Source organism: Gavialis gangeticus, unplaced genomic scaffold, assembly GCF_001723915.1.
Source record: "Gavialis gangeticus isolate Ggan-Ray unplaced genomic scaffold, GavGan_comp1, whole genome shotgun sequence".
Classification (NCBI taxonomy): Eukaryota; Metazoa; Chordata; order Crocodylia; family Gavialidae; genus Gavialis; species Gavialis gangeticus.
The window spans coordinates 57,100,042-57,109,526 of NW_017729031.1; the positions used below are offsets into that span (position 1 = coordinate 57,100,042).

General features: G+C 43.6%; 1 protein-coding gene across 5 annotated transcripts in view; it reads right to left on the reverse strand.

The window, feature by feature from the left end:
- The window catches only part of GPR155 (G protein-coupled receptor 155), a 67,846-nt gene that overhangs the window by 57,049 nt on the left and 1,312 nt on the right, over positions 1-9,485 (reverse strand). For 4 of the 5 annotated variants that reach the window (XM_019522942.1, XM_019522943.1, XM_019522945.1 and 1 more), the window contains exon 2: positions 9,150-9,198. The gene's annotated coding sequence lies outside the window, so the exon portion shown is untranslated. Of the gene's footprint in view, positions 1-7,719; positions 7,843-9,149; positions 9,199-9,485 lie in introns of those variants that run through there. The other variant, XM_019522944.1, reaches the window with a different exon arrangement.

Below are 9,485 nucleotides of genomic sequence, written 5' to 3' on the forward strand. Positions count from 1 at the left end.
GTGCTACTGAGCAGGTCATTTCCTAGGCAGTAGGTGTGCTGGACATTTTTCCTCCCTAGGTGCAGCACTTTGCATTTCTCCTTGTTAAATTGCATTCTATTGTTTTCTGCTCATTTGTCCAATCTGTCCAGGTCTGCCTGTAGTTGTTGCCTGCCCTCCGGTGTGCCCACTTCTCCCCAAAGTTTTGTATCATCTGCAAACTTGGACAGAGTACACTTCACTCCCTTGTCCAAGTCAGTGATGAAGACATTGACGAGTATTGGTCCAAGAATCGAGCCCTGTGGGACCCCACTACCCACTCCCTTGCAGGTCGATACTGACCCATCCACTACCACTCTCTGGGTACAACGCTCTAGCCAATTTGCCGCGCACTGGACTCTGTAATCATCCAAGTCACAGCCTCTTAACTTGTTCACTAGTATGAAGTGGGATACCGTATCGAAGGCCTTCCTGAAGTCTAAGTCAACAATATCAACTCCTACTCCTGTGTCAAGGTGTTTTGTAACCTGGTCATAAAAAGAGACTAGATTAGTCAGGCATGATCTACCTGCTACAAACCCGTACTGGTTTCCCCTCAGCAAAATTTTTCCTGCTGGGCTCTCACATATATGAGCCGTAATAATCTTTTCAGAGACTTTGCCAAGGATGGAGGTGAGACTGACTGGCCTATAGTTGCCTGGATCCTCCTTCCTCCCCTTCCTGAAAATAGGGACCACATTGGCCCTTTTCCAGTCCTCTGGGACCTGTCCCGTGCACCATGAGTGCTCAAATATTCTTGCCAATGGCTGTGCAATGATATCAGCCAGTGCCTTCAGTACTCTTGGATGGAGCTCATCTGGGCCTGCAGACTTAAACACATCCAGTCCTTCCAAGTGACTCTGCAACATCTCAGGGTCAACGCTTGGTAGTCTGGCACCCAGCTGTTGCCTCTCTACAATCTCATTGTGAGACTTGTCTTGCCCCTCATTTGGGAAGACTGAGGCAAAGAACTCATTGAGAGGTTCAGGCTTGTCCTCCCTGTCTGTCACCAATTGCTTTTGCCCATTCAGTGGTGGTCCTGTTCCACCCTGGGCCTTCCTTTTACTCCCTATATATCTGAAAAACAATTTTTTGTTATCCTTAACTTGGGATGCCATCCTCAGCTCCATGGTAGCTTTGGCCTTTCTAACTGCCTCCCTACAACCGCGAGCTGAGGAAGAATACTCCTCTTTAGTAATCTCTCCCTGTTTCCACTTTTTATATCCCCTCCTTTTTGCCCTTAGGCTGCTCTGGATTTCTCTGGTCAGCCAAGGAACCCCCTTGGCCCCTTTTCCCCCACATCAGAATCGTCTTCCTCTGTGCCCAAAGGATTGTTTCCTTAAGGCACAGCCACCCTTCCCGGGCTCCCATCTTGCCAAATCTCTTACTCCGCAGTGCATCATTGACTAAACGCCTGAGTTTGCTGAAGTCGGCCTTCCTGAAGTCAAGCACTTCCACCCTACTAGTTACTTTACCCACTCTACGCCTTATGATGAATTCTAGTATTTGGTGGTCACTGTCCCCCAGGTGACCACTGATCTGTAGATCCCCTACCATGTCATCCCCTGTTGCCAATACCAGGTCCAGTAAGACATTCCTCCTAGTGGGACCATGTACCTCCTGCATCAGGTGGAGGTCCTGTACACAGGACAGGAACCTGAATGAACAGTGGGAATTTGCTACCTGTGTCTCCCAGCAGATATCAGGGTAGTTTAGGTCCCCCATGACTACCGCCTCCCTAGTCTTTATGGTCTCCGAGAGCTGCCTCAGGAGTTCCAAATCTAGTTCTTCCCCTTGGTGTGGGGATCTGTAGCAGACCCCTACCACCAAATCCCTTTCTCCTTGACCTCCATGTATCCTAACCCATAATCCTTCTACTTCCTCCTCCTCTGATTCCATTTTGATAAGGGTCGACCTTTTTCCCTGGTGGGCTGGATGGGCAGTGCCAGGTCCAAATGTGGCCCAGATGGGGTGGGGAACAGTCCAACTTGAGCCCAAACCCATGGGGTGAACTGGGACAGAGGGACATGACCTGGGCCCACAGGGAAGAAGAGGGCATAGAAGGGAGAAGCCCTCTGTCATGCTGGAAGCTGTTGCAGAAGCCCAGCAGAAATAGACAAGTGTTTTCCACATTGAGTTTTTAAAATAACTACACAGCGCTTGCATTTTTTCTCTCTCCTGGTTGCTAAGATAGCCTTCATGCTTTGATTACTCTGCAGTCACATTGACATCTATTCCAGGGCCCAAAGTGATCCATACTGTGTCCTTTAACTAGAGAACATTACAGTTCAAAGCTTAGCTCAGATTGCTCAAAAGACTGTCTTATTTAAAGCAAGCTTTCAAAACTGAATTTAATTATAGAATTATTAATTAATTATTAATTAATTATTATTAATCTGCAGTTCTTCAATGGACCAGAGTCCTTGCACAGTGAACTACCTCCATTCCCACAGTTACTATATTTTTGTTAGGCTGTATTGTTCATGCACGTATGATTCAAATTCCTTATGGCATTTGACATCCTTACCCACCTTGCAGTACTGCATACATAATTTTTATTTCACTTTAAAAAATCACAGTGGAACATCTAGCTGATCTCTTTCTTGTTGCAGAAATGTTCTAGACCAGCGGTCAACAATCTTAAGACTGTGGGCCAGGCTAAACTGTTTCAGGTTAAAGATGGGCAGGTGCTAGGACCCAGCCATAGCTGGTGCTTTTCCCCACAGTAGCAAAGCCCCATGCCTACAGACTTGATCAAATGGCTCTGGCCCACAGAACCTAAGCTGACAAGTCATGTTCTAGACAGTATGTTTGAATCTACCTACATCAGGGCTATTTAACTTCCAAGCAGCTGGAGGCTACACACCACCCAGGCTGCAACAGCAAGGGCTACACATACCACAGGCCACACCAGGGGTAGCCACACACACGCCCCCCAACACTGCACACCTGTGCAAGTGACTTTCCTCCTCAACTGCTGCAGTACTGCATGCCTGCCCCCACCACTGCACCATGCACCTATGCAGCCCTATGGCACAACCATCCATTCCCTCTGCCACACTGTCCTGCCCCTGTAGCTGGAAGAGGGAGGGGGGAGCCTGGCCTGTTGCAGCTGGAGCAATAACTAGAACAACAGTCAGGCAGAAGACCAGGGACTGCAATTTAATCCCCTGTAGGCTACGTGCAGCTCACAGGCCACGTGCGGCTAGCCCACAGGCCACCAGCTGAATAGACCTGAGCTACATGATCACATTCTCAAACACCCTGGATTCCAGCACTTCCCTTCCAGCATACCCCTGATGATCCTACTGAACTTCACCTCATTTTTCCAGGCTATAACATAAAGAAGGCTCTCAAATAATCCTTCTGCCTCCTGGTCATTTATCAATGGAGAATATTTCCCCCCAGTCTGACATTTAGCTATGCTATACATACTTAGGTCTTATGCTATTTCTTCCAGACCACAGATTGTTTTTCTTGCTTACTCCAAACTCTAGCAATATCTTTCTGTTAATATAGTGCTCAGAACTGAACATAGTATCACAGGGACAAGTAAACCAAACCATACATTATTACCTCTCTACACCATAATTTTACATGACCCAAAACTGCACTGACATCTTTGTTCCCAAACTACATTGCAAAATTCAGGTCTGTTTTGACAGCAATGTTTCAACTGATTGGAAAATATAAAACAACACTCTTATTTTATAAAATATGATTTTTAAAGTGAAAACAATGCAAATGGGGTAGAAGGTATTGAATTCAGAGATCAACCAGATTTAACAGACCCTCAGAGGTGAAAGGTTTTTGGCTGAAGTAAGCAGCTTTTCCTCTTTGTAGCCACTCAGGATTGTGGAAGATGAAGCATATGGATTTGAGAGGTCAAAGGAGCTCTTTCCAGGAGGAAGTCCAAATGAAGAAGAATACCCTTGTTTTATATGGCTCTAAAGCCAGGTCTGATAAATCTTTTGGCTTACTCAAATGGCAAAGAGACAGAAGGTGGAAAGCAACTTTGATGGAGCTCTCCAGTAACAGCTGCCTATTCATTAGTTCTATGTGTTGCTGTTGCATCTTTAAGTCTATTTGTATCATCCACTCAGTCACAGCCAGACTCTGCTGTTATTGCAAGCCCTTTTGCCACAAGCTCCTGGGTTTAATCAAACACCTTCTCCACCAACTCCTTAACATGAGTGATGTCCTCTTTCTTGGCCTCTCACCTCTTCTCCTTCTCTCCATTCTTTCCCTTCTCTTGCCTTAGGAATGCCCTTCATTTCCAAGATGTCCTCACATGTGTCCCAAGGTTGTAATATCAGCTTCTGTTCCTTTTCAGCACTCTCAAAAAGGCAAAACTTAGCTGTTAACCAGAACTTACGCAGGGAGGTTATATGTGGTCAACATGACCCAAAAGCAGTCAAGGCCCTGCAGGCAAACAAAACAGTCACCTGATACAGGGCACAGCAATATGGGAATGACTCCGAGCACAGTAGTGCTACAGACACAGCAAGCAATCTGCTCCAATGTAAAAACACTCCCAACACAAGAGGAGTAAAATCTCCAAAGTGTTTAGTTAGTAACACTAATGCAAAGAGTTGTGCCAGTAGGTACAAATCTTTTTACATAGATGCAGCCATGTTTATACAGGTATAAATCACTTGTGAAGACAAACCTTGTGACTTCTCCTCTGCAAGACTGCTCTACCTCCATGCCTGGAAGCAACTACTAACTACAAACTTAGACTTCTTTCTACCACTATGGCATCTCTTCACTACAACAGCGACAGGAAGAAAGACAGTTATTCTGAGAAGTGACTGCCAGGCAGGGAAGGATACTTTTTGCAGAGGATACATGCTCTCCAGCCCTAGCTGACAAGCCCTACCTTAAGTGAAAGAGATTGTTTTTGGGATGAGAGGGGTAGGATTCTGGCACCCCACTCTGAAAACTAATGCCCAGATTTGTATTTCTTAAGAGGACTGATTATTATTTATGACTACTCTTTTTTTTTTTTTAGTGTCAGCCTGTAATTTAATTAACACACTATAACCTTCAGTCTTCCAGAGCGCTACCATGTTACTGATTGAACAATGATCCAAATAAGCCATTTGGACCACACCAACTCAATATATACCATTTAGTAAGATTCTTTACACATAATACAGTCAAAAATTAAGTTACCTACTAAACTAAATTAAGAATTTTACAATACCTCAGATATTTAATATGACTCCTGGTTTTCATTCCTGCCCAGTGTGCCCAAAACTTAAAAAAGTGAACCCTTTTGAAAACATAGGCTAAAAGTTATGTTGGGGGGTGGGAGGGGAGGCATGAGCAATTTGGTGTAGTCTACAGATGGATGTGGAAAGAGGGGAAGCCAAATATGAATAGTTAGCATCCTTTTATCATGAAAAACTGATAAAGGGTAGACTTTCACTTTTTCCAGGACAGTGCTACTACCACCCACCTCTAAGTTCTATTCACCAGAAGATCTCCAAGTAGTTTGCAAAGGTCAGCATCTTTATCCACATTTTACACAGGAGGATAGCCAGAGGTCTACCAAAGCACCAGTCTCCTGAGTCCTCATCCAGAGCTTTAGCCATTAGAAGGAAGACTGATGACGGTTTTATATATACAATAAAGTGTTCTTCTCCAAGCCCTTTGGGTCCTATCCTTAGAATAAGAGGCTGGGGTCTGGACACATGAGCACAAGACAGGCAAAGCACAACCCTCCAACCAGGAGACCCCTCAGGCCTGAACTGGCTGTGCATTTTTATTTCTTAACACTTCTTTCATGATTTTATTTATGCACATATTTTTTTAAAGAATGCCTAGTAACTCTACAATATAAATGCATAATTTCAAATCAATCATTTAGACTCAGCAGCTCCATCAGCCAAACCTAGCTGTTAGTCTGGGGCTATCCTTCCCATTCCAAGAAAGAGGTTCTGTTATGATTCTAGAGGAATTTAGTTGTTTATCCAGTGTATACAATGTATACATTTGTCTAGATTAATTTAAAATAGATGCTCAAATCTATCTACCACATGGCACACAGACCTGCAACCTACAAAAGCTAGAAAACCATCACAGCCACTTCTAGCAAGGCCTAAACAGAACTTTCAGAACAGAAAACAGACCGATTTTGCCATTTGTCTTGAAGGGCACCAAATTTTGGTTTTGCCATGCCAAGTGGACTAGAAGAGATTTTAACAGTGAAATTCCAGAAAGAAGGCAGTCACAAAACACTACACTAGCTGCAGTTTAAGTGGCCTTTAGCTACAATCCCACCTGACATATTACAATAATGCAACCAGTAAAAGAGCATGAAACAAAGTCAAGGCTCTCATCAGCAGAAGTTTTGAATATTCTAGTCACGCGTCTTCCTAAAGATCATCTAAGTTTGATGCTCTTATCAACCAAAAGCATCCTTCCGATTAGTGGGAACAACCCATTCTGTCTGTTGCATCCACATTCTGGCTTGCCCCCTTCTACCTTGTGCCTTTTCTATCCAAATCCAAATCTGATTTGGCGAGAACTCTAATCTGGACAAGAAAACTCTTACTAGTACAGTAATATTGGCTTGAATGAGATATTTTCTTGACATTTTATAACTGTGAAAGCTCTAGGATACATGCAGTTACCGTGGCATAAAGTTATTTTGCTGATATAGCTTATTTTGCTTAGGGCATCAATTGGCATTAGCTGTATGTATTTGAGTTGATCTAATAAAATATATCAGATTTACCCAAAGAACCTTGTCTGCCTATGCCCTTAGACCAACATGGCTACAACCTATACCCCTGTATGCTATGTAAAGCACTTTATTGCCTGTATAAACTAGATGTATAGGAGGGTCTGTCATATAGTCATATCAATGCAACTCCACCAGCAAACCTCCACTGGTCAAGGGCTGGCTTGGCCCCCTCCCCATTGCTGTAGACCAAAGTGCCTCATCATCATTATTTAGCCCAACCCCCACTGTGAATCATCAAAATGGCATTATGCCCAGTTTTGGTGTCCGTTCCTCAATTCTAATCACACTTGGAAGGTTTCTGACAGTATAATTATTCCAGGTGCTGGTCTGTGCTGATGTCCACAGTAGCACGTTTTTACTATTATTGTTGCCCCTGATAGCTAGATGAAAACTAACAAAGGTACTTAATCTGAGCCAGAATTTGCAGTGCAGATACACCCTCTCCCTTGCTTCAACCATCTCAACTTTTGTAGTGAGACTTCCACTCCAATGGGACTGTTAAGCAGACAGGGTCATCTTTCTGGTGAACCAAAGGAGTCTGAGAAAGAAGCTTACAATGGAGTGAACTTGCTACTTCTACTCTTTGGAAAACTCTGAATATACATCTCTTCCTTAGACAGGCAATGGGCCCCTCCCAAAGCACAAACAGCTAAGATAGACAATATCTGCTTAGGGAAACAGACACTGCACAGTGGTGTAGGCAACAGAACATGTTGCCTCACAGGAGACAGCTTACTCAGAATCTTGTCTGTTTCTGGCTATTTGTATTGATGTAATTGTCATGCTGTCATATGATTTCCTGAGTCTGGATCCAATACACAGGACAATTCTGCCAATGGGTTAATCGAGACCTGCTTTTCACAACAGCAAAACCACTTTAGTTCACATCTCTTCTTTTTATTAAAGGTAAATTAAGTATGAGGAAGCCCATAAAAAATCTTCTCACTTACCATCCCTACTATTCTCAGTTGGGATCACTACCAGTGTCATGCTAATTTTGTTGAGGAGGTTCTACAGATTGTTAATGGATCCTGAGATCACTCTTACAGAATGTCACCTGATTTGCCACAGGCTGCAACAAAATAAAATGACCCTGAGGGCAAGACAAAGCTTTATTCTAAGTAGAAATCCTGTGGAAATGGCTAACATTCCTCAAAAGAGAGCTCTTCTGTAATAGAGGAAAAACAGACTTACTGGATTTCCCTTAAAAAGCTTCTAGCATAATAAAAGCAACAAGGAGGAAGTTAATTGCATCATCACAGTGTTTTAAATTAAACCTTGGAGTTAGTGGGGAGAAGTGATTAGTACAGTTCTTACTCTTATACTTTAAGGGTCTAGCCAAGAGTCAATGTCTTCTAAAGCAAATACAAAGTAATTGCATCAACTTGGGCAAGATACCAGAAACTGACTAGATTCTAAAATGATGGGATCTATTCCAATTGTAGTTTCATATATTAAAAAAAGCTGCTTTGCCCTCTACACGTTTTTTTCAATTTTAATATTCTCCTTTTCTTTTTTCTTTTGTCTACTGCTAAACTGGAATACCTAGATACCAGAGAAACCAGAAATAAGTGACCAGGTAGAAGAAGCAGTGAAATTAAAGCCTGATCTACACTCAGCCTCAGATTGATTTATCTAGAAAATACTATTTTATTCCAATTGAACTTGTGTGTTTTATCTAGAAAATGTTTTATTCCTATTAAACTCCTGCATTAAAAAAAACAACAATTCATACGCTGCTGCCAATTCCAAATAATATACTAGCTGAAAAAAATAAATGAAAAACAACATAGTATCGTAGTATTTAGGGTTGGAAGGGACCTAAACAGATCGTCAGGTCCAACCCCCTGCCCTGGGCAGGAATGAGTGCCGGGATCATGAAACCCCAGCCAAATATCTGTCCATATCCTCGTATTCTGTCAGTTACTAATCAAACCAAAGTTTGCTATAGCTATGAACTTCCAGGCAATTCTCAGGTTTTCCAGACAAAGGTGAGTGTATACTGACAGGAGCCTTTAGATTCTTGCATTTGTAAAAGGATGGGGAGGCTTAGCCCTGTTTACTTAACTCTGTTGACCCCTGTGACACACTATAAACTGTTAGCCATTTTTTGCAATTTTCTAGGCCTGCCAACTGCCCCCCTTCCTCACCCCACCATACCACTAACCAATATTTTAAACGAGAAGCTTCTATCTGAGAAATGCAGCCTGCACTGCCCTGTGCTGCCTGGAGATAAAAGTCTGGAAAAGAAAGCAAGAGGGCAGGTTGGAGCGATGCAAGGTGCCTGCAGCAGATGATTCACAGGAGAAATGTTGGTCACAGATGAAAGTAGGGAACAACTGAGCCCAGGCTAGGGCTGACAGCACACACAGACACTCACCCCTGTGGCCAGCTGCTCCCTCGAGTGCATTCAAATCATGGTAACGGTGCTAGAAAACAAGCAAAGCAAGAGACTTAGCGGGACCGGGACTGAGCTGGTAAAGTTGAGAGGATAAACATCCCCCTACCCCATGCGAGTGCGCACACACCCACACGCAGTGCTGCACACTGGTATATGCACACACATACACATGCCGTGCTGCACACTGGTACGCGCACACACAAGTAGTGATTCTGCTACACACAGAGTGCACAACGCAAACACGCAGTGCTATACACACACACACACGTGCGGTCCCCGCAGTGCAGCGGTGCAGTTGGCGAGGGCGCGGAGCTT